At 31.8% G+C, this 27776-nt stretch overlaps 1 long non-coding RNA gene across 1 annotated transcript; it reads right to left on the reverse strand.

Annotated features, from left to right (window-relative positions):
* Positions 1-570: 570 nt before the first annotated feature.
* Positions 571-27678, reverse strand: LOC127702092 (uncharacterized). Its single transcript, XR_007982278.1, has 5 exons — positions 27627-27678; positions 9749-9985; positions 5862-5934; positions 4242-4329; positions 571-627 (listed from the first exon to the last, which is right to left on the reverse strand). It is a non-coding gene; the product is annotated as an uncharacterized LOC127702092 (long non-coding RNA).
* Between the last annotated feature and the right edge of the window lie 98 nt (positions 27679-27776).

The following is a 27776-nucleotide window of genomic DNA, read 5'->3' on the forward strand; positions in this document are numbered from 1 at the left end:
GTAAAATGTTGGTTGTTGGTACATGTATGACGCACCCACATTTCAAATTATAGGGAAACAACCCTTATAAAATACTACTAGTACCTTAATTGTCTTTTGTATATTATAGTTTGACAGACCATGCAATAAGAATGGATCAAATATCAATCCTCTCTAAATTGAACTGAAATATGTATTTCTGAATGAAGCGCCAAGACATGTTAAAGTCAAAACCTTGATCGACTTAATTTTTTTTAGAAAGCATAGAATCTGTTAAAATCAAACTTATAAAATATTTGGATAGTGATGCTTGTCTCTTCACTATTATGAGCAATACAAATCCACATGTTTTTAGTTTCTGAAAAATATATATTTTTATCAGTTTACCCCTTATCTCTACTGAATACTCCATGCAATAAGGCTACTTACAAAAATCACTTTCACAAATGTATGGCTTTTTGTGATGGCAAGAATAATCCGCCCACATACCATTCGTAGGATGGAAAAAAACACAGTTACGCTTATAACCATCTGCGCCAGTTTTTGGATGTCCACCATGAAAGTTTTTAAACGATAGTGCTGATTGATCATACGTCCATCTGAAATCACCTTCCATAACATCAGTTAAACCCATCCACATCCAATTATCTTAAAATGCACCGAACAAAGATAAAATAATCTTCCACTTTCCTTATTTCTTTGGAAACAACAATTAATCTTGCATTGATTAAAACAATATTTGATCATTCATCATTAGGGGTTTACTATAATAAAATGAAGTATAACGTCTTGAAATGAAACATTTATATTTTTGATTACTTGGTACTTGTTTTTAATTTTAAATAAATGCGAATGCAAACGACTGCAACTGATCTTTTAAAAGATGTTAGGTTGCAATGTATATATTAAATGTCTTCAATATGCCATAGGAAGGTTTGTAAACAGGGATATACATGTAAAAAAGAAATCATGTAAAAATGTCTTTAACGTCATTTCAAAGAAAAGTTGTAACCCTCAATAATTATGTACCTTTTTAAGAATGGATTGCCATACTGTGTGTTTCTCACTTACAAATATATTTGATTAATTCGTCAATGAAACTTTATTTTCAAAAATCTTTAATCGTTTCAATTCACAGCATCACAGGTGCGAGACGAGAGTTTTTTTTTAATATTTCTAATACGAGACGTTCTTTTACATAACCCTGGTTCATCAACTTTCTGTTCAGACACTGGTGACATTTTATAAAGTATGAGTAGCAGCTGCAAGCTCTTGGATACCGAATGAGTTGGGAAATGTATATCCCATATGCAGGTGAAGTTGGTATATTGCTACTAAGGTGGGGGTAGTTAATAATATCAAAATTTAAATCGTCTCGTTTGTCATAGATTCTGGTACTGAGATGACCGTTTGTGTCAAATTCGAGGTATAAGTCTAAAAATGAGGCGAAGGAAGCTGTGTCTGTTTTTTCTTTCATTTCTAGTTCTGGAGGAGATATTAATGGAACCCAATCAGAAAAGTTTGGATTGCTAATGGAAAGAACATCATCAATTTATCTGAATGTGAAATTAAATGATCTGGCTTCTTTGAACTTCTTGTTTTTGAGAAGTGTCTGAAGGAACTCCGACTCATATGAAAATAAGAAGAGGTCGTCATATGTATTCTTAATGGTCGAAGTCGGACACTTGCTGGGACACAGCCTCTTCATCTGTCTGGAGGTTTTTCCGGCATACTAATACTGACTTTGATGCCTTTGCCTGATTTACATGTAATTTACATAAAATTAGTCTTCCTACACATCAATTCTACTTCTAATTTTCCTTTTTTTCTATCTATTTCCATTGAATTCCCTTTTACGCATCAATGTCTGCAGCCTCCTCAAACGAATAAATGAAATGAAACAAGAGATCTGACTGGTTCAATTTTGATTGGCGAAATCGATGTGAAGGTTGTTGAAAAATGACCTATCATCTCTTGTTGATTTTTATTTATTCATTTGAAAAGATTGTAGATATTGATGGGGAAAATATGTTTTCTATAAAATTGCACGACGGTTATAAGTGGTGTATTTAATTTCTGATAATTTTCCGACTTTGTTTGTTGTAATTGTTTAATAAGAGACCTTAATGGGGCATTGCATTTTTGTATAGTCATTTCGTTTCACTTCTGTTTGAATCATTTGAAGAAAAACATAACCATGGTGGTTTAAATATGAGCAGAACAAACATAGAGTAAAAAAATTAAGTTTTAAGAGGATTTTTGCATTATATATTGGGTCAATAAAAAAGGGATGTAGATACATATTCAGGCTGAGACAAAACATGCAAGGTCAATTTCCTATAATTACTTCAAAGATTCTTCAAACCTAAATATATTTGTAATTTTTACTCATTTATTTAATTACATGTAAATTGCCCGATGACGCAGTGAATAACATTGAAATTATTCATTTACATTTTATACATGCAAGAGTTAATTCCATGTTTTCAGTATCACACTTAAATCAAACTTTCATTTCTGCTGAAATTTGATAAAATATTTACCACACGTTAAGCAAGCAACAATCAACAAAATCTAAAGTGGTAATTTGTTTCTGAAGATTATGTCTAGTGAATATTTAATTCACTTGATAAATTATAAACCGGACATGAATCATCTCTGTCTATCAATATGTTGAACAACTAATGTTTAATTTTTGACAGTTTCCTTTTCTATGGTTATATATAAAAAAGAAGATGTGGTATGATTGCAAATGAAACAACTGTTCACAAGAGACCAAATGACACAGAAATTAACAACTATAGGTCCCTGTACGGCCTTCAACAATAAGCAAAGCCCATACCGAATAGTCAGCTATAAAAGGCCCCGAAATGACAAATGTAAAACAATTCAAACGAGAAAACTAACGGCCTAATTTATGTACAACAAATGAACGAAAAACAAATATGTAACACATCAACAAACGACAACCACTGAATTACAGGCTCCTGACTTGGGACAGGCACATACATACAGAATTTGGCGGGGTTAAGAATGTTATCGGGATCCCAACCCTCCCCTAACCTGGGACAGTGGTGATACGGTACAACATAAGAACGAACTATAAACATCAGTTGAAAAAGGCTTAACTCATCAGATGGATACAAATAGAAATACATCTAACGAAAACACAGAGTGGACGTGGCCGGGTACTTGTACATCCCAATAACAAAAAGACACTAAGTACAGATCTGAGCAAGTTCAGTTACTGACAGCTAGTTCAAAGCCAATAACAACTAATACAAAATTTCGTAAGGGTTCCGCGAAACCCAGTATCTCGCCTACTTTTGCTGTTGTCTATGTCTTCAGTGTGATAGGGGAATGCACATAATGGATTTACAGTTAATGAAATAAAACGTTTGAAATGTATGAAAAAGGTTATGCTTGTAAAAAATGAATACAGTATGCAATCATTTCTATAGATTTATAAAAGAGTTGAAACATAAATTTATTGAATAAACAAATGATAAAGAAAATAAATTTTACATTTTCCGCTAGATTCTATCTTTTGGTTGTAAGAAGCTTCTGTCCAACTTTGGTAAAAATCAAGGATGGTTTATGAATCTAATAAATGTTTTAAAAACTTTAACTGCAGACTGTATGTAATGTTAACTGGAAGAAAAGCTAAGTGCATTTATAAGTAATATACGGAAAAACAGGAAATAAATTATTACAAAATTTCCATCTAAATACTAGCTTTTGATCATAAACGAGCTTCTGTCCAAGTTTGGTAGAAATTAAGGATATTTTAAGAAAGTTATTAAAATATCAAAAACTTTAACCACAGAGTGAATGTAATGTTAACTGGCAGAAAAACTAAGTCCATTTATAAGTACAATACGGATAAACAGGACTTTTTTTTACAAAATTTACTTCTGGATACTATTTTACGATCATAAACAAGCTTCTGTCCAAGTTTGGTAGAAATCCAGAATAGTTCAAGAAAATTATTAAAGTTTCAAAAACTTTAACCACATAGTGAATATTTATGGACGCCGCCGACGACGGAATGTAGGATCGCTATGTCTCGCCTTTGCGACAAAAGTCGCAGGCTCGACAAAAATCATGCATCTAAGACTAAATTATCAATCATTACACATACAACATACAATGGATTTAGTGTAAATACTTCATAAACAGTCAGAGAAAAACATGACCTTGTGCAATGCCATGATACAGGTTATGTTTGTTAAAGATAAATGTTGTAGTCTCAATAAACTTACTTTTAATTATAGTATGATCTAGAATCCATTTATTTTCCGATGCATCCTCAATTTTCACTAAGAAACCTCCAATTTCTCTGCATCGCCTCTGTATCAATATATAACTTTAGTGTGTAAATAAAAATAATTTAATGGCTAGTTTGAACTTGCTGAATTGTTTGGCTGGGCATTTTACAACATTACTTTACCTGGCTCGTTTTACCACTATCGCGGCATTCGCTTGTAAAGAACCAAATTTCAGAGTTGCGTTGTGCAAAAACAAATCAGTAATAATCATATAGATTTGACACTACGGATATTTTATAGACGTAGTAAAGATTAAAAAGTGAGAAAAGTGGTATACATAGATCATCAGTTTATTTCAAGCCTATCAAGTTTGTTTCTAGTTCAAAATCCGTTTGAGGCGAGGTGCTTTCGACTCTGATCTTAATATGACAAAGATTTTTACCAGTTTTCTTGCCAAATGTCGGTGATTTTCTCCGAGTACTCCGGCTTCCATTACCAACAAAAAAAACTGTCCGCCATGACATAGCTAAGGCAAGTAGCAGTGGCGTAAAACACATACAAACATAACAAAACAAGCAAAAGGGAGAGGATTGAAGTGTAAAAAATATAAACATTAGCTTAACCCCAACACATATTGAACCCAAGTCAGGAACAACATCAGTCGATGTGACAACATCATGGGTGGGAAGAAACACGATGAAAAGAACAGGAACAACATCAGTCGATGTGACAACATCATGGCTGGGAAGAAACACGATGAAAAGAACAGGAACAACATCAGTCGATGTGACAACATCATGGCTGGGAAGGAACACGATGAAAAGAACAGGAACAACATCAGTCGATGTGACAACATCATGGCTGGGAAGAAACACGATGAAAAGAACAGTCTACAAAACACGGCAGATTTTTTTTTTTGTAAAACTATATCACAGTGGAATAATGTCAAGTATGAATACATTTTTAATAGATATACTGTAATTTGCCTGCAAGCTGGAAATCTAATTTACATATTTTCAAATAGCTACTAAGAAAATTTATTGAAAGATTATTTACAGTCTTAAAGTCAAAGTTGCCCTTCTGGAGCATATGCGCCCACGCACATTTTATTTCTGGTGGGATTCGTATTTCGCAATCTTCATTTGTATGTGTTCTTTTTGTGAACTATTGTTTTGTCTTAGTATATCTGGCTATTTGTTTTCATTAACTTTTTGCTTTGATTGCCCTAAGTATGGTCTTATTTTTTGTACACAGCTAGGATGCAAAAGGGAAAAGGGAAATTTTACAACCTAGTGATGTCATATTTAAAATACTGATTGCATAACAATAACCTTCACAATATGCTTGACTTTATCATGTTATAGATAAATATTGATCTTTAACTTGTTGAACGTTTTTACCTGGACATACTTGAAATGACTGAACACCTCAGAAACTACTGACTCAGAGGTAAAATATCTACAACTAATAAACCATAGGCTTTAAAATTAAAAGAGCACAATGATATTTAAACTTGAGCAAAAACAACAGTACCTCTCGAAAAGTTGTGGAGCAATCGTGTAAATTGTTTTTGGATTAAAGTACGCATGCAACATATTTATAGCATTTCCGTACCTCAGCTGTAACCCAGTTAACTAAATCTGTACCAAGAAATAACAATGCCCGTTGTACTTGCTCCATTGTCGTTCTGAAATGTAAAATACAAAAAGTAAAATTTCCTATTAAGTGTAACCCTTAGAATACATATTTTAGGACATGATATTGTAAACTGCTTACACAGAGCTATAACAGACCCACAAATTTAACAACTGTCGACACCTTCGACGCAAGTAACAGCATCGCATCCATTTGCAAGAAAAATTGGCCTTTTTAAAATATTATAACGTTCATGTATGGTAATGTTATATAAATAATATGAAATGCAAGTTATCTAAACTAGCAAAAAAATAGGTTTCGAAAATTGTGTTACTGTTAATCACCAACAAAAGACTTCCTGCTATTTATAAATTACTTTACGGGCGAAATGGGGCCATAAAAACTGTTTACATTTAGAATAAGTGCAAAACAATAGATGAAAGCATCAATTAATATTTTAAAAAAATACCCCGAGCTAAAAGATTGTTGTGAGATGTAATTGTACGGTTGGTAAGAAGGTTAAGTAAAAAAATAATGAACCGACTTACCTCATTACTGACTTTTGTCTTATTTTGACGATGTATATAATGACTTTCGAGTAAGGTATGTCGTATTGTGCTAAAGTGGTGCAATATTTGGAAGGTTGTGGTCAAAGGTAAGAAGAATGTAACTTTAAAGCCATGCGAATCCCTTTCAGTCGAAATATTACAATCGGGAATAGGACATAATCGGTACAATTACAGATTAGACGACTATTCTGGCATCTAAAGATCTAATACTGCGAAAACATGTCGCTAGTTAGTGGAGACAATAGGTACAAAGACAATCAGCACAAGAGACAATACTGACAAATTGACAATTGTGTCCCCCTTTTTTTAAACGACACGGAGATGACATATATAGCAAATCATTGTCTTGAACAGATTTGAAAATCAAATTCAAGTATTTGATTTACATACAATACACGATTTACAGAGATGAGATAAGATATCTTACAAATATAAATGTTTGTGTAACATTCAAATTGACACTTCAACACCCATTTGCACGTCCATTGAAAAAGGAAACGAAACAATGATCGAACATTGTATCAGTGTCCATACTAAAGTATAAAATTTTCGTACCATATTTAATACACAGCCTACATTTTGTACAGTTGGGTTGACAGTTCACAAAGTTATAGTCGGATACATCTTGCGCTTTTCTTTTTCTTTGCTGCCTCTCCAAAACGCGTCAATTCAGAAACCAATGTCAGTGAAAAATATGAACTATTGACAATTGAGATTAATAGTTCAATTATCATCCTAATCGTAGCAATCTTCTAAAATGGTCTGATAGTCACAATGTAGCTAGTTTCTACCTTCATCATTATCATGACAACAAAAAATGCTTGTGCATGTTGTGCAATCCTAAGGTCTTGAAATAAAGTCACAATACATAGGACCAGTAAAATTTGCTGAGACTACATATCATTCCCCGATTCGTCATCCATACATATGAGGTGATTGTGTGATTGAACTTACTGTACATTTGCTTCCTCCAAAAGAGTATTGTCCCCTTTTTCTGTTTTGAAAAATGGTCGGATGCAATAATGCACATTTTTCAATTACTTTTGGGTCTTCTCTTATTTTGTGCCGAGTGAGCATATTTAACAGGACTACCTAAAATTTTCCGGATGCATTCGGTTCTATTCAGAAGTGATGTAGAATGTCATCGATTAGGATCAAATCGACAAAAATTAAACTCATCAACTTAAGTTACTTTAACCTAACAACTGTACTGGATCAACAAAACAAATGATGCAAATCAATATTTGTTTTTACACAGGTCAAGAAGTAGCATAAAATAGCGTCGTGAATCAGATGTGGATACTTAAAACATCCGAAAGATCTGTTAAGAGTACATACAATCTAAGACTCTTTCATCTTGCAATAGTATTAAAACATTTGACTTTTTTTTGTTGATGACTACAAGTCTTTTTCCTACCGGCAGTAAAACCCATGCAAAAGTGGGGCGTCCGTTTGGCTGTATGGGGTGTAAAAGTACGAAGCGATGTCCGGTCAGAATTTGGACGTTAAATCCGATGCCTTGTTTAGAGAGAGTGACACAATCTCTGTACGTTAAGAACCCTTGTTATAACTCTTTGAGGGGTCTGTAGGTGGCCTGCTGCAAGGCAAAACAACTGTCCCTTCCCAAGATACCCAAATTTTCCAGTGGCAGTCTAAATTTCCCCGACCTTTTTTCCGGACGTCTTACCTTAATGTGTTCTCGTCCTGAACATGCATGAAATATTTGCCACTGAACGTTAAGCAACCAACAATCAATCAAAAGTATTCCCCATTCCAAACTAAAACACAGATTGAAAGAGTTGGTCCTGCATTGTTTCATAAAAAAAAGAAAGACCGACGCCGATACAAGTATCTTGTATTTAACTTCCTTTTCCGCTATATAGATGATGTCTTCTCACTAAAATTTGGCGATTATGTATCTATCCCATCAAACTTGAAATAAAGGATAAAACAGGTACAGTTAAGTCAGCCTCATATTTTGACTTACATCTCGAAAATATGGGTCGGTTGAGAACATAACTTTACGACAAAAGAGATGATTTCAGCTTCCAAGTTGTGAACTTTCCATATTATTCAGCAACATTCTAGCAGCGCCAACAAATAGAGTATATATCTCCCAGTTGAAACGAAATTCCAGGGCTTGCGTTGCCTATCATGATTTTTTGATAGAGTGTTGCTGCTCACAAGGAAACTATTAAACCAAGAGTTCCCAGTAGTGAAGTTGAAATCTTCCCTTCGAAAATTTTACGGACGCCATCACGAATTGGTTGACCGTTATGGAATATCTGTTTAACAGATGACGACGGGTATGTTTTAATCGTCGTAACTACAATCCCGTCCTCCTTTTCCCCGAAGGTGACCTACCGAATGGGGGGGGGGGGGGATATAGGGAGTGCAGCATGAATTATTGAGATAAAATATTGAACAATAAAACTGAGATATTATTTACTCTAAAAAAAAACCTCATCGAAGATACCATGCTTATGATTTTGTACGCCTTACGTGCGTTTCGTCTACAAAAGACTCTACAGTGACGCACGAATCAAACAAATTAAAAGGTCAAATAATATACGAAGTTGAAGAGCATTAAGAACCGAAAATTCCGATTTTTTTTTGCCTTATTCAACTTACTAGGTAATATATTCCTGGGATAGAAAATCCTTAGTATTTCGAGCAATTCAAATTTTTTTTAACAGTTAATTTATAAATATGACAATATCAATGATAATTCATGTCAATACAGAAGTGCTGACTATTGGGTTGGTGAAACCGTCGGAGAGGAAACCTCCACCAGCAGTGGCATCGACACAGTGATTTACAAAAAAAACGTCATCAAAGATACCAGGCGTATAATTGTGTACGCCAGACGCACGTTTCGTAAAAAAAAAAATCAAGAAATAATCGTCGACATCACAATCTAATAACCGTATATTACTGTACAAAATTTAGTCGCAAACATTACAAGTAAGAAAAAGAATTCCACTACTATATACATAAATAATAAAATAACAAAAATATTCCTGATTCATATATCTGAATTAATGAATATTTAGCAACCTTGAAATCATTAAATCATTTTCCTTTCCAAACCAGTAAATGATCTTTTAGTTATTTTTACTGCCAGCATTGTTTACCCATGGATGCCCACGTCCATTATGCTTGGATAACTTTTGATATATTATGTAAAACTGATATAAATTGATTTTGTCAATTTATTAATTTCTCACGAATTTTTCTTCTTTAAAAATTTAAGGAATACACGAGAGCAAAGTCGACACTTTTAGACGTAAAACTCACTTTTGAAATCACCTTCCATCGTAATAAGACCTTTATCAAGTGCTTTAACTTTGCCGTTTATTGTGTTGATTTGTCCTTGAAGTGTGCTGACAGTTTTCGACAGATAACTTTCTAGATTCTTTAATGCATTCCTTGTTTTATCAAATTTTTTCTTAGAATCGTCGGTAAGACAAGGAAAACCAATCACTGCACCAAACAGACCGAACAGGCAAATCAGGAAGAGTGTACTCATTGTTCCTGAAATATCATAAAGCGGTCATTTACTAATATTTTTTTTTCTTATAAACAATTTATAATACTCCTAAGTCGGATGTTGTGAATTATATGATTATTAGATTATATTCCATATGGTCGACTAAGTGATTACATTCGCATATTTTTTTCTGTTAACGATACTAAGCGTCATTGTTTTATCATAATTATGGCATTTCAATTTGTTTTCATTTATCATATACTATCATTGAAATATCGTCTTTTTCTCTTAAGTAATTATCAACTTCAAAATGCGTGCCGATTAAATTCAGTTGAATATATGTTAAGAGTATTTATCATTTTTAATTGCAGTTTGTATATCACGTGATCCAAAGAACTTTGTGAGCTATTGTCATCACTTGCGTCCGTCGCCCGTTAACTTTACAAAAATGATATCCTCTGAAACTGTAGGGCCAATTGGAACAAAACTTGACAACAAGCTTGCTGTGAAATACCTAGTTTAAATAAAACAAAGTAGAGTTCCATTGCCGCTGATAAACATAGTTAATCTTTCCAAGGACAACAACTCCAAATTAATGCATATGAAGGACAGGAACATGTCTATGAACCCTGCTTTATACTATACCGACACGCTGAGCCGGATTTTAAACGTGATAGTTCACAAGGATGCAAGATGACATGTCACCCTACCCGGGCACATTATTCCGACTCCAGGCCAATCAGTCTTTGCTCTTACTCTTATATGCAACTTGCTTAGCGGAGAAGCAGCAAAAAACCAATTTCAAAGTCTTTGATTTGACCAAGTAGGAGAACAAATTCACGACCTCCCACACTCGAGTCGTGCACGTGGCATGAGATCACCTGCAATGTTATTATCATCATAATTTCTACGTACTCTGTAAAGATATTAAACATATTCCGTATAAAAAGTCAGATCATAAAATTGTTCAGATTAACATACAATATAACCGGCAAAAATGGGGTCGTGGATACTTGAAAACGAAAACTATACCATATTAATATCAAATATTATCAAAAAATGGAAAGAAGATAAACTGAATTATGACCATCTTAAAGGATGGGATATCTTAAAAAAACATAAAGAAACAACAATTAATTTCTCAAGAGTCCAAACAAAAACTAGTAAATCTAAGCTGAATAAGTTATATGACTCACTAATAGTTAAAGAAGCAAAACCCTCTCAAAATTGCACTATAATAAATACAATTAAGGACGAAATAGTAGCAATTGAAACAAAAGAGAAAATGGGAACATTAATCAGATCACGTGAGTGGTTTTATAAAGAAGATATTGAAAATATTGAAATCTTTAAAATAGCAGAAGAAAATAGAGGAACAAAGAAGGAAATAAAATCACTATTTGATAAAAACAATAAACCCACTGACGACAAAAATTCAATAATACAAATAATACTGGATTTCTATTCAGAACTATATACTTCTGATGGCTTTAATGATCAAGAGGTTGGTGAATATCTAGGGAAAATTGAATTAAATAAATTAAATGAGGAAGATGGTCAGTTTTAAACCAATTTATAAGCAAAGAAGAATGTCTAAATAATATCAAAGATTTCGAAAACAATAAATCTCTAGGTATAGATGGCCTATGCAAAGAATTTTATCTACAATTTTGGAACATAATTGGAGATGAAGTTGTCGAAATTGTAAATAATATCTATTTAAAAGGGGAATCAACCGAAACAATGAAAATGGGTATAATCACGTTAAATTATAAAAATAAAGGGGATAAAAAAGACATAAAACAATGGGAGACCTATAAGCTTATTATGCTTTGATTATAAATTAATCACTAAAACTCTAGCTAAAAGGTTATCTAAAGTAATAAATAAATTGGTTGATATAAAACAAACAGGAGCGGGTGAAGATAAACATATTTTTGATAAAATTGTTTTCGATTTCGGACATTTTTGACTATATGAGATTGAACGATATAAAAGGGTTCTTAATAAATTTTGATCAAGAAAAAGCATTTGATTAAACATGGATTCCTTATTAAAGTTTTAAAGAAAATGAACCTTCCAGTTGAATTTAATAGATGGATTAAGATACTATATAAAGATATTAAAAGTCAGATTCAAGTAAATGGTTTGCTACATGTAACAGAAGAAATTTTAATTACAAGATCAGTTAGACAAGGCTGTCCGCTCTCCATGAATTTATATGCTCTAGCTATTGAAACATTGGCAAGTTCAATAAGAACAAATAAAAACATAAAAGGCATCAACATTCCAAATTTAAAAGATCCCATAAAACGTTTTCAACATGCTGATGACTGTACAATAATTACAACAGATATTAAGGATTAGTACTTGTTTATGAACGAATTCGAAAAAAATGTTAAAGCATCAGGAGCAAAAATAAATAAAAATAAAACGGAAATACTAAATATTTGTAATGCTCCAGAAGAAGACACTTGTTTAAAGAGAGCGTTAAAACGCTAGGAATTTGGTTTGGTAAGGAAAGTAAAAGTAAAAGTTGACTAACAATTGTCCATAGTATAAAAAATACAGTAAATAAATGGGAAAATAGATAGCTAAATTTTATACATAAACTTATTGTTATAAATACTTATATCATTAGTAAAATCTGATTTGTTGCTAGAGTGGTGTCCCGTTTACCTGAATATCTCACACAAATACATAGATATATTTATACTTTTTTGGGGGGAAGGTGTAATTCAGAATATATAAATAGAAAGTCTTTATCACAAATGTATAATAGGGCTGGACAACAGATACCAAATATAAGTCTTTAAATAGATGCCATGCTTCTTCAAAGAATAACAATTTTCTTACAAGGAAATAAATCTGTTTGGACAAGTTTTATGATATATTATGTAGGTTATACATTAAGGGAAATTAATTCAGAACTAGGAAATAATAATTACCAACAATCGATGATCTTACCAAGAGTTTACACAAAATTAAAAGCTCTCTTAATGAATTATATGAATAAAATTGACTTACAAAGTTACAGCCCAAAAAATATTTATAAGAAAATTCTTGAAATAGATAATCATAAACATAAAATCGAAATAAAGTACAGCTATGTCGATTTCACAGATATATGGCGTAATATTAGCAATATCAAAAGCAATTACCAGCAAGATTTTATTTATAGAGTTGTACAAAATGCTCTTCCTACTAAAGATAATCTAAAAAATCATTAGAATAGAAATAAATGATGAAAATTTTGTTTTAAATGAATTAAACTGTCTGTTATTTAAGATACCATGGGAACTATTCCCATCAATATATGCATATGTTTATTCAGTTTATCAAATGAGTTTTATTATCAATTCCGGAGGTTTAGTTCATCCTCTAAACACTGCATTTCATAGATATAGAGATATATACTTAGATAAAAATAATTTAATTTAGTAAAGTATGATACTTATTTATTATAGTGTGTGTGTATATATTATATTTTTTCAATAAAATACTTTTATTGTTCGGAGCACAATGATGACATTATTTGGCCACATATACCTCTTCTACCAACATGAGAAGGAAGGTTGAGGCCCTCATCCTAATATTATTTTAAATACATTTTTTCTAATTATTTGGTTTAAAAAAAGCTATTGTTAACTCTCTGGAAATCTGGTAATAATTATAAGCTCAAACCTAGCTTCTTTCTTTGCACATATGTTCAACACTCTATAACAACTCTTAATCATTAATATGTTATACCAATAATTTCCTAGTTTTACTTATAACTTAGGTCATATTTTGATGATTGTGTTAAAATTAATCTCCAAACCCTTCAGTCTGAGTGATCATAAAAGAAAGAAGAAAAATAAATAAATAAAAGAACCCCCTCCTTGAAATCTGTTATGTGTGACTGACATCAACACATCGACGAAACCTCTCGACTACTACATGTACTATACAACTGAACATATGATACACATCGGTACAACAGACACACAGGGCTTGTACCTTTATGTATAGTATAGTATAAGTTGGGAGCCGCGAGGTTAACATGGTTAAGATCAATGAGTTAAAGTGTCAAGTTAAAGGTAGAGACTTGTCGGTTTAGGCTCGAATCCCGGTATTCTCTTTGTTGTCCCTATTCTTAAGTTTTTCCTTTTTTCTTATTTGTATGTCATTGTGGATATTTTTGAAATAATAGCGAGTTTTCCCATTTATTTTTGGATTGTTATTGGCTATTTCACATATTTGAAGAAAAGAAAATGATTACATTCAATTTGTCCATTTTTGTTTTATAAATATAGTATGCTTTCATCTATTTTACTACATATATTTACAAATGTGTCATCGCAAACCCTTCTGCGAGTAAATCGTGATGTGCTTCGAATTAGGCTTCTTGCTAGAAATTTTGGTAGCATACTTATCATATATACTTTGAAATAAAAAAGAATATATATGATATATATAAACAAGTCTAAATTGAAAACAACGTTCAAACCTATGATTGCGTTGGCTAAAAACAGCAATTTTTATACGTGTGCATGCAAAACAAATTTCTTGTTAGAGAGGTCTAAATACAGCACAAACAACATTTTCCAAAAGACCAAATGAGTGAAAAAGTATATTTTAACAGAACGCATTTGACAAGCAGGTCGAACAACTGATATTCTGAAACCCTGCTGACTGCCATTGGCGATTGCCAAATAAACGGATCACAAAATGTAACAAAATAGATCTTATTATTAATTTATTACCAAACAGAAAACAATAAACTTGCGGAAAAATGGTATACCGCAAACATGAGGTGCAAAAATTTGTACACCATATATATATTATCCTAAATTGAGGTAAATTATATGACTTCCAAATACCGTTTCGATCCCTTACATCACTGAAGAGACATTAATTGTCGAAATCCGGATATGGTGTTCAAAGTTTTGCACCTCATATTTGTGGTATACCATCTTTTCCACAAGTTTATTGTTTTCTGTTTGGTATATATTAAGATCCATTTTGTACTGGTGATCAATTTATTTGGCAATCGCCAATGGCAGTCAGCAGGGTTTAAGAACATCCGTTGTTCGACCTGTTAGTCAAATGCGTTTTGTTAAAATATACTTTTCCACTATTTTGGTCTTGGAAAATGTTGTGTGTGCTGTATTTAGACCCCTCTACCAAGAAACTTGTTTTACATGCACACGTATAAAAATTGCTGTTTTTTTCCAACGCAATCATAGGTTTGAACATTGTTTTCAATTTAGACTTGTTTATATATATATATACATATATATGTATCACTAATTTTTTGAACACACAATACTTGTATACTTTAGAAATTTGTTAATCTAAACAACAAGAACAACAAATCCTTTTATTTCGGGTATAAATATCTCACATAATTATGATGTTTTCCTTGATCACGACGATTAAATATGTTGCCGTATTTACGCATTTAATGATAACATTGTTATTGCAAGCTTAATTACAATGTATAACAAAGTCGATCCAGTTATATTTTGTTTGATATTGATTTGTTATCCAATTTCAGGTGCCATGTGTCTATTATTTAAGGTAAACGTACTTTCAATTTTTAAGGATGTTCGCTACGCTGTTTCAAAATAACAAGTTTTTTCAAAGACTGTTATAAATCAATAGTTTATAAATAAAGGAACTGAAAAAGCAGAAAAAAATGAAGGGTTCGTGAGCTTGTTTTCAAGATATAAGCCATTGAAAATTTGGCGGAAAATGATTCTCTCTAGATTTTTCGTACATTTAACATTGGCACCTTTTTTCTTTCTAAAACTATGAAAAAATACCAAGGATTTTAAAAGATTTTCAAATATGGCTTTTTAAACTATATGCAATGAAATTATGAAAAGAAAAATAGGGGTTAGCGGGCAAATTTTTTTATTTGCAATAGATGGATAAAACCAGAGTATTCCGAATATCTGGCAAAAATTCAAAAACAAGAGTAGTGAACATCCTTAACTAAAATATAGGCTAATTAAAACCATTTTTGTTCAGAAACATCATTTCAGGGAACATTTTGTGGGTGTTTAAACCCACGGCTCTATCCGAGCTAAGGACGCAGGAAGAGGTTGGATGTAAAGCAGGTTGTGATGCACATGACTGGCCTGTATCAAAATGATACATGCGTTTACGTGCGTTGTTTTTTCTCTTTCTGAAACGGTTATATTAATGATGGTAAACTAACATTGGGAATATATTTTCGAACTTCTTTCAAGTTAATATTGCCAACAAGGTAAGCTGGGTATAACACAAAGGTGATCTCAGGACCTCTCCCATCCATTGGTAAAACCCATGCCAAAGAGGTGCGTCTGTTCGGCTATTCAGGATGCATGAATACGCAACCTCATTCGATGAAAATATGGAGTCTCCACGACGACTTTTTAAAAAATTAAAATGTACTTTTTTTCACTGTATATAGTTTTGCAGGCAAACAATTTAGCATTGAATTTCTTGATATTTAGTCAATCCTTTACATTAAACTTGATTTTCAAGCAGTCAGCAAATTAAAATTGATTTTTAAACAGTCAGCAAATTGCACTTGAATAAGTGTTAATTGAATCGAAAGTTTTTATTTTCATACAGGTGAATTCTTTCCCGAAAAGTTTCAGAAACGTACCCGAGATAAACATGATAAAACAAATACATAAAAGCAAAAAGGGAGACGACTATACGGTATGGGGTTTTCTCATTGTTGAAGGCCGTACGGCTGTCTATAATTGCTAACAGCCGACTATACGGTATGGGTTTTTCTCATTGTTGAAGGCAGTACAGTTGCTTTTAATTGCTTACATCCACTTTATTTGAACTTTGGCGGATAGTTGTTTCATTGGCAATCATACCTCATCTCCTTATTTTACACGATAGTAAAAGGGAGATAAGGAGGAGCAAAGCGAAACTGAAAACACTTTATGATAATGTCTACATTGAGAACGACATGTCGGCAGAAACGAGAACTTTCAAAGTACCGTTCGGACTGTTTTAAGGAAATAGGCAATGAAAAGAACTACAAGTTCGTAGGAAATCGTCTGTTACCAAAAAGAAGCATATGATATACTGCAGCTTGGAATATGGAACTGTAAGGGATGGTTCATCAAAACGAATGACAACTCAATATTCCGCGAAAAATTACTGAATTATTCGAATTGGGATATTTTATGTATATGTGAAACCTTTTTACGTGTAGATAAGTTTGTATGTGCTAATGCTTTAGATTTTATGGTAGTAACAGAAAATATATACTGTAACATAGAAAAGCCACGCGTGGTTCAGCAGGGGTTGATGCTTTCGTGAAAGAAGAATAGTTGAATTCTTTAAATATTGGTAGTATGGATGATACTACGGAGGGAATAATGTAGTTTGAATTTTCAGATAAGTTTTCAAAAAAATGTTTTTTTGTTGTTGCATTTACTCCCTGTTGAAACATGTAGGCCAGTGGATGTCGATGTTTATTTTCAAACTATTTTAAACCAAATGTATTCTATCAACATAAGGAAAACATGTTATATGCTGTGACATGGATGCACGTGTAGGTTCTAATTCTGATATCATAGAGGGCGTCGTTAGTGAAACCACGAAATATATAGATGGTGTAGAAAATCATCATTGAGATGTTTTCGTGATTTTTTTTAATGCTAAATGGTCGGTTTAGGGATAACGAATTTAGATGGATGTCGACCAACGGTAAATCAGTAGTAGATTACATAAATTATATGTTCCTTATGCAGGCGAAAACCCAGTTGAAATTAAACAAAAGAAATGGAACTCTTTGTTAGAGAAGGTAAAAATGCAAAATTGATATATTTGAATTGTTTACATCTGTTTCTATGGGCTTTAAAAGTTTCATAAAGGTGCATAATTTAGGATTTTATGCATCTTATATACGTGTGTTTACTTAAACTGTAGTATGGAGCTTCGAGATATTTGTAAACTTTTAAATTATAGACAAATTTTCATAAAACAGTCGATTGTGGCAGGTTCAAATCCAACTGGGTCTTTTTTGTGCATAAGCATAAATTCCGCCGAAAAAAATCCACAGAAGGATAATAGATTGATCCTTCTAAAGCATTAATTTGCATCTCTGCCCCCGGCGACAGTTTTATTTGGAAAAAATCACAAAAATAGGCAATAATTGCAACGAAAAAAGAAAGTCAAGTGCACCTTTTTATGTTCGGGCGTGTTTGAGTTGACTTTTCTGTCTTGAAAACGTAAAAAGCAAAGATATTTGATACATCAACTCGCTTCAGATTCTATTATTCTTATATATTTAGGCTACAGGTTGATTTAATAACATTAAAAATTCGCAGTACAAAAAATTAAATAAATGGGTCAAGTAAAATACCTTTCTAATGAGTCACAACAACAGAGTAGGTGTATTCGAATAACAAATTTGTACTAAAAGTACTTGACGACATACTTTACAACTGGATCTTTAAATGCATAACTTCTAAAAAACTTCATTTTTTGTGTGTGTTATCTAGGGTTATTAGTCTTCAACCTCTGAAAATCTTTAGTCTGCCCTACAACGAAATGTTGAATTAGAATTTTTTTTAATGTTTTTGAACTTTAGAAAATTCCACCTGACAACCGATCAGACAATAGTTTTAAGTTGACTGAATGCAGAAAAGTACATTAAATGATGCTCAGTAACTAGTAGATACATGTGTCTTTTAAAATACAACTGGCATACAAGGATCGTAATGGTGCTAAGTGGATAAATTGATCGGTTTTCAAGAGCTAAATTGGCAGCGCGTCATTCCTACAATGGCTTCCATTTTTACGATTGTGAAAATTAACTGGCGTAATGGGGAGATAATTTTGACGAATTAGAACCCTGACTGTATGATGATATGGAATTTATCAATGATTTCTAAATAGTATCAATATCGAAAATCTCACTCAAATGGTAGTACATATATTCCTGATAGTTTACCGGATCACTTATTGCTATAATGCGATTTTAAATCATCTTTCGATTAAGTTTGAATTCACAGCATGCACCGATTAGTAATACTTTTATAAGTATAATTTGGCATCGGTTCCTAATGATTTTTTTATTGAATGAGGAAATTCAGGTGAAATCAATTTAAACAATTCAGAAAATTGAAAATTATATAGAAATATTAAATGATGTGCAAAATGCATACGATGACTATTAGGATTTAGTTAACTGTGAAATGGATAAAAAAATTACCACTTCTAGCAATTCTTCTGGTCGTGATAAACGTAGGAAAATACGTCACAAACCGTATTAGAACAAAAATCTGTCAACCCAGTGGATGAGCGTATGCGAATCTGAGAATCAAATGGTTACGTTTTACCGGTCCGAATTATACAAAACTTAAACACAAAGAAGAATATTGTATAGAAAGGAAAGTTTTGATCGCATAAACAGAAAATATAAATTACAGACAATTTCAACGTCAGGAGCAACAGAAACTTGAAGACAAACTCAGTGAGACTAATCAGCGTGACTTTTGGGCGTCTATAGGAAATTTAGGCATTGCTAGTAACAGAAAACATTGTATACATTTAGCTATAGTGGACGAAACAACATACAAAAATGTTGTATTAAACAAATGCAAAAGTGGTTTTTAGACATTATTCCATCATAATGGTGATAGTGACACTGACCTCGATGAATCAAGATTTAATACTGAAGTATATGTTTACCGTTAAATGAACCTATCTTCAGAGAAGAAGTGTCACAGGCGGTGTTACGTGAAAAATTGCGGAAAGCTGCAAGAATAGACGATATCCCAGCTGAATTTTTAAAAAAATGACACCACGCTTAATCTTTTATCCCTAATCATACGTGGATGTTTCAACATATGTAGAGTTTGAACTCAGTGGACTAGTTGAATAATTTACCCATTTTTTTTAACAAAGAACAGATGATGAAAGACAACCATTGAATTACAGGGGGTACTTTAATTTCAGTGCCTTACAAAATTAATGCAATTTTCTCAATCATCGTTTAAGTACCTTGCTAGAAAATAATAACGTTTTATGTGACGAGCAAAATGGGATCAGAAGAGGTCGATGTTGCTAGCTACATATACATTCTCTAAATTCAGACTTAAATGACCGTAAAATTTCCAGAAAATTATTATTAGTGTGTTTTGTGATGCGCAAAGCTTTCGACACTGTACAACATAACTTATTATGGTATAAACTTCAGAGAGTTGGTGTGCGTGGAAAATAATTAGCAGCTATTGAGTCTTTGTATAATGAAGTTAAATGTACTATTCGTGATAATAATGACCTTATCCCGTGGTTCAACGCAGAAACCTGAGTGAAAGAGGGCTGTATCCTATCTCCGACTTTATTTTTCGGGTATATGAATATCCTATCAAAATGTATCAATTTCCTTGAGTATGGAATACAGCTCGACGATTTTTGTCTTTCAGTATACTCCTGTATGCTGACGACAGACTTTATTTGCACCCGATAAAAATAGACCTCAACGCATTCTTGATATTGTGTCAGACTGGTGTTCAACATGGAATCTGTCAATTAATGTACATTGAAACTTAAGTCGTTCATTTTTGACCGCAGTCTTTCGATCGTTCTAAATTTAACTTTAAATGCATGGAGAATAATCTCGATTATTGTGATTCATAAAGATACCTTGGTGTTTTGATGGATAAACACTAAACATTTACGAAAAACGCAAAAGAAATAGATAAAGGCAGCTAGCCGTGCTTTGGGTAGTGGTATAAGCAGGAAGAATGACTCATAAAGTGTACACTAAACTTTATATAGCAACGACAGACATTACTATACGGTAGTGGCATTTTGGTCACTAAATCGTTTAGTGTCATTTCAGTCGTATAAAACAGAGCCTGTAAATATTTTCTTTCCTTTGGAAAACTGACCTCGAATGTAGCTACTCGTGGTAATATGGGATGGACATCTTGTCATACAAAGCAACGAATACATTAATACAGTAGGCTATTGTGTAGACTTCTTCGCAACGAACAAAATAGAATATCTTATAAATTATAAAAATGGACATCTAGGAGAAAAACAGGTTGGGCTTTTGAAGTTGACAAAACTGTGAATAGTTTAAACATTAGAGATATTGTATACGACTTGTCGTTTACCACAAAATCTGTTATGGGAACTGTTATTGAAAAGTTGGTAGAACTCGACAATACAGAAAGGCACAGAGAACATTTAATGATCGGCGCAAAATACAAAATGGAAGTAAGTTACACACATACAGACTGTTTAAATATAATGTAAAAACTGAACCGTATGTTCGCCAAAATATGGCCAAGCATAAACGACGTACCTTGGCTCTGTTTCGGTCCGGTGCACTACCGGCCTTGGCATATGAGATTGGCAGGTACTCCAGGCTGCCAATCTTGGTAGGAGAAACACTCTGTGTTTTTGCAACCTTGGTTGTGTAGAAAATAAAAACCATTTCCTTCTTGAGTTTGAACTTTATGGTGACTTACGTTATAATTTATTTTACGAATACTCTAAATATATTGATCACTTTAACAACCTTAATATTTAGTTTAAATTTATAAAAATCGTGGACTGTTCAAATATCCAACATTATTTTTGTAAAATATTACATAAGTGTTTTATTCGCAAAAAATTATTTTCATAGAATATATATTATATTTAGAATTTATAACTGTCCCTAAACGCAATATTTTTATCAGTAGAGATTTTTTAATTACAGACGATAATTTTATAAAGCTTTTTATACGTCTCACCATAGTCAAGAATTTTTTTTATATTCATATTTATCTAATTTTTTAACAAGATTACAGATATAAGGAACACTTTAAATGAGCAATGATTAGTTGTTTTAACTTTGATAATTATTGGATGAAGTTTTATACTGTTAGTGTCTCATACGTCAGATTGTTATGGCTGAAGATTGATTGTTTTTTGTGTAAATATTGAAAATGTTATAGATGTTTTATGACAATAAATATGCGACACTTTAATAAATTAACTTATTATTTATTTTTTTTATTAATAATAATTTAAACGACCCAGGCATAGCATTGTGTGCTTTGATAACAGCTTGTGCATAATGACCTGCATTTATTCAGAATAAAACATTTCTAATTTCTAAAATTAATTATTGCATAAGCATACTTTAATAGATATCAAATTTATAAATGCAAATATGAAATATTGATAATACACTAGTAAAACTGAATTTTGATTTGATAATATAAAATTTCGAAGTTATAAACGATATCTACAATGATAGGTTTATCCATAAAACAAAAACCATAAACGTAATTTTCAATTTCAAATTATGTTTTCTACGTTTTTCTTTTTTCTTTTCTTCTTTCTATTTTCATCAGCACTCAGACTGAAAGGTTGTGAGATTGATTTGAAAGAAACAATATTTACATTTTATATACATAAACTATGAAACATAATATTAACTTAAAGATAGTTTATCAACATGAAACATGAAGTGGTAATATAACTTACTAGTAAAAAAATTAACACATGCAGGAATTAATCAGTATCAAACGGAAAAATAATTACAATTAAAAATGATTAGATTCTTTTACTTCTTTTTATTCCACCTTAAGATTGATCATAATCAAAGTGTTATTTATTTTAAAATTAATCCTCCGCTTTTGAGAAATATAATTTTTTTATTCAATTGTGCTCCGCTTAGATCCGTCTGCCTCTTGTTTTGTTTTTTACATTAGTTTTTAATTAAATGGTCATTTAGAATTCGTTACGTTTCGTTTTGTCTTGTTTCGTTTATTTTTTATTCCGTTTCGCAGTTTACAGGTACCCCAAACGCGATAAGAATATACAAATCAAACTTTCAAAAAGCGAAATGATCAAAACTGAACTTTAAGTTTAGTATTTTATATGTTTGATTAAATATCTAAACTATTTTAATTTTAAAACGAATTTTAGAATTTTAAAATTTTAATTATTTGGTGAAATTTTAAAAATTTCCAAAAGTTTTCAAAATTTGGAATGTTGATATTTGAAAACTTTGATCAAAAATAAAAAAAAATTAAAATTTGAAAACTTTTTAAAATTTTGAATTGTTTATGGCTTTTAACTAGTGTTACACGGACCATAAAATAAAGGACCTAAAAGGATATTTTATAGGTAAACCTGGGTTGCTGGAATCTTGTTCGGATTGTGGATTGACGATGAAATCTTGGATAGGCCCTATTCTATTCACTGACATAAAATAAGTTACTTATTGGTAGTTATAATGTCTTAAATTCTAATTTCCCAACACAAATACCACTAAGCCCCTTAGGTTTAAACAGCAAAAAACCTTGCACATTCTGTAACCGCTCTACTTACTGGTCAAATTCAGATGCAGTGTGGTATTTTATCGATAAGAACTGTTCCTTTTTTTCAACCTCAAGATATATAAATACAAGTGGATAAGGTGTATATATACACCGATTATTCAGCAACAAAAACAACACGTGGTTGATAAAGCTAGAATAGTAATTTAGAGGTACGGTAAAAATACGGTCTTCGCCAATAATTAAAAATTGATATTTTATGTGTCGATTTTATATAGATAAAAAATTGAACGAGCGATGCCCTCTCTTTTTAATATTGAACTAAATAGCAATGATAAGTGTATATGTCCTTGCTACAGAATTAAACAGCTGTGGTACATACAGAACGGCCGATGAAGTTATTTCAATTATGAGAAACTGCTTAACGCCTCAGTAAAATGAAATTATTAAAATTAACATGTGTGACAACATATTTATTATGTGCAAATATCCACATTTCTACTGTATCAAACAATCCTTATTGTCAAATAATATAAAACACAATACAAATGAATAATTCCATTACATGTATGTTTCATAATAATCCGTTATTTTGATTAGCTGACAACAATCCAATATCATGATATCATATTTCATTTCCGTAAAATTATATGACATGTACATGTATATGTTTCATTGAAATCCGTAATTTGATTTGCTGACAACAATTTGGGCACACTAATATCAAATTTCATTTCTGTATAAAATACAACAGCTTTGACTGCACGTGCCATCCGTGACAAAGTTCAAATAGTGCATTGAAAAACAAACAAAAATGTTGATATAAATCTAAGACTTAATTTCATGGTTGTAGCATACAAATGCAATTATAAGAATTGAATGCTCCTTTTTATAATTTAATAGGGTTTTAAAAGAGTTGATCGTGCTCATATCTTTAATATGTGCTTCGGTCAACGCTTTTACACCCCAATAAAATTATAAAAGGAAGCATTCAATTCTTAAATAACGTTATCATGTTCATACTAAACCTGCAATTCACCAAGGCAAAACGTTTATCTCAAACATTTTAGGATTTAATGATGCTAACCAATGTTTACATAATTGGTTTTTCAATACTTTAATCTTGAGCCTACTAAATGACGCTATGACAGAAAAGTGTGCCATATACAGGGATATCAGTTACATGTGTTTTTTTTTCCTTCCATTTCATACACAGTTCTCTAGTGTTGTATTGTCATTTATAGTATGTTGTCTTTCCCTGTTAGAAATTTGCATGATATTTTGAGCCACATACTGTTGTAAAACAGATTGAAAGCACAAGAAATTCTAAAGTAAGGAAAACAATCTTTTAAAATTGCTAAGAATTTACTATTATAATATATATATAGCACCTCTGTATCAGATACATGATAACTAAGTGAAATTGTTTCAGTGGACTTATTTGTATAAAACGTTAATGTGAGAAATTGTTTAGCTTGTCATATAAGTAAGCACAGAAAGAGGCTCCGGTCGTTAATTTGTTCGTTCGAATTAATTTACATTCTTCATTTCATTGCCTTTGACAGCTTGCTTTGAGGTATGGGATTTTCTAATTATTGAAGGCCGTATAAAAATCTATAGTTGTTCACTTTTAAGTTATTTGGTCTCTGGTAGAAAATTGTCTCTTGACAATCATACCACAGCTTTTTTATTTTGTAAATTAAACTGTTTACACATGAGAATAAACATAATCATAAGCTATTTTGTTTACTTAAAAAAAGAAGACTGATTAGAATTTACATAATCTAAATAATAAAAAGGCGAGGCCTCAAACGAATGGAATTGATATTTTACTAAGTTGCCATACTGAATATGCATATGAATAGATGGCAGGGAAAAGTTCACAAGGTGTCTTAAAAGACAAACAATTTATTTTTCTTACAAATGAGTTTTGATATTTCATTATTATTTTAATGAATGCATGAATAATTATATTCTCTAAAGAATCGTAGTTTGAGAAAGTAATAGTAAAAGCGTTTAGTGGAGAAAATATTATGATTTCGTTTTTTTAGATTAACTTTAGTAGGAAGAGTGTAATGTTTATTTCTTTTTCATTTTATGAATACATTCATTATCAGCGCATAATGGTTAGACCGAACGAGAACGAGTGACCAAAATGCTGTAACATGTGAAATTGTTCTCATCTATTTTTTTGTATTATATATATATATTGTTTCTTATTTTAAAAGTAGTTTAACAAAATGTCACAAATAAGATAAAATATGTAAATACCAACTTGTTTATAGATATAAGAAGAAGTGGTATGAGTGCCAATGAGACAACTCTCCATCCAAGTCACAATTTGTAAAAGTAAACCATTATAGGTCAAAGTACGGCCTTCAACATCGAACATCATGCTATAAAGGGCCCCCAAAATGACTAGTGTAAAACCATTCAAACAGGAAAGCCAACGGTCTAATCTATATAAAAAACGAGAAACGAGAAACACTTATGAACCACATCAACAAACGACAACCACTGAACATCAGGTTCCTGACTTAGGACAGATGCAAACAAATGCAGCGGGTTTAAACGTTTTAGAAAGACACACTATAAAATAGCAATTGAAATGGTTTAACTCAATCAAAAGACATATTAACAAAAATAAGTGAACATATACTGAACGAATAAATTTGATCTATGACACAATGTAAATACAAAATTAATAAAACAAGGGAGTTAGATGTAAAACAATATCAGGAAGACAACCATAACCTTGGACAAAATGCCGCCAAATGAAATAACGTACACAGGTAAATAAAAATAATTTTGTTGTATTGTATACATGGAGTATGGAAATATATTTTATTACAAAATAAATAATTTTGTTGTTCATAGTACGAGAACAGAAGTGAAACTTTATAGTCATACCGAACACTTATCAAAGGTGGTATATTAAAAATATTCAACGAGATATAACACTATTAAGTAAACATTAAATAAAAAAAATGCATTACAAATAGTATCAACTGGTTAAATTAACACGAAAGTACGATTTGAGAGTACTCGCAGTTACTGAAAGCTAGTTAAAAGCCATAAACAATTAATAATAAAAAAATCATGCATCAGAGACTAAAATCAACTAAAACACATCCCAGTGATTTAGTGTTTTAACGTCAAGGACAGTCAAAGAAGACATAACTTGTGCAATGCTTATTTCTAAATTGAATAAGGCATTGATTAATTACGTGCAATTATCTGTCATACACTTACACAACTATGTTCCTATCAAAACAACTGTTCCTGATTGTCCAACATTTATACTTTCCAATTGTCCATTGGCAATATACATCGTCCCGATTGTCCCACATAATTTCTTTGCTTTTTTATCTGTAAATTTTAACAGTGGGACATTTGGGAAGACACCTTTTACTCGACCATTCGGAATAAGACAACAATTACTGGAAATTACTTCAACCCCATCTTAACCATACTTTTCACCTGTACTACACCCATTTTCAGTGTCTCGATTATATAAGACCAGTGCATTTCTATTTTATCCATCTTGATTTTAGAGCCTACTGTACTATTCAAGAATTTCTTGATTCTTTTATAATGTTTTTGGGGTGTAAAAGCGTTGACCGAAACACATTTTGTTTTTTAAGAATGTGAACACGATCAACGCTTTTACAACCCTATGAATAATTTCGAAATGACGCGTATTGTAATGAGACATAAATTTAATGTAATTATATCAGTTTGGTTGCTATTATTTCTGATGTGACGAATTGTTTCACCTGTTATACTACTTTTAAAAGTATGTTTAGGATGTGCACTAGTAATTGGTAGAAACTTTCAGAAGGTTTGACATGTAACCTGATGTCAAGGGCGCAACTTAATGTAAAACGCTCCCATTTGTACACTTTTAAAGTATCGGAAATATTTGTTACCTGGAGACAAACACGCAAACCAATTCAATAAAATATCATTTACAGTTGAATTGACGAGAACAATGTTGCTGTCCAGTTTCAATGTCGACTATTAACACAATTTTATTATAATGAATTTTAGTATTTGTATTAGTTTTGTAGCTGGATAATTCAGAATATGTGATATATAGTCGATATTTTTTTTAGTAAACTACACGGGAAGTTTTCATTGAATCCAAAGTATTTATTATTCGAAGACTTCCTTCCCAAAAGGTTTCAGGGACGTACCAGAGAGACCACAAAATATTTTGAACAACTGATACATTGTGTGCTTTGCTAACATTCATTAACCCGAAAATAAATCGGTGGTTTAGTGGTCATCTGAAAAAACCCACAAACTATCAACTATATTTATAAGGTTGATTTACTTAAAGAAAAAAGTAAATACTGTGATTTTATCTCAGCCGAATGGTTACAAATTAATCAGAACTTACCAAATTGTTGATGTCTTCGTGTAAAAACGCTGTGTGAGGATCGTATGCACACTATCACAATTTGCACCAATTAAAATGAAACTAGATATGAGAAAATAGTAACCCATTAAAGTGAAACCTGAATGGTGCATCAATGGTTTGCATAAATTT

Source organism: Mytilus californianus, unplaced genomic scaffold, assembly GCF_021869535.1.
Source record: "Mytilus californianus isolate M0D057914Y unplaced genomic scaffold, xbMytCali1.0.p SCAF_5, whole genome shotgun sequence".
NCBI classification, from domain to species: Eukaryota; Metazoa; Mollusca; class Bivalvia; order Mytilida; family Mytilidae; genus Mytilus; species Mytilus californianus.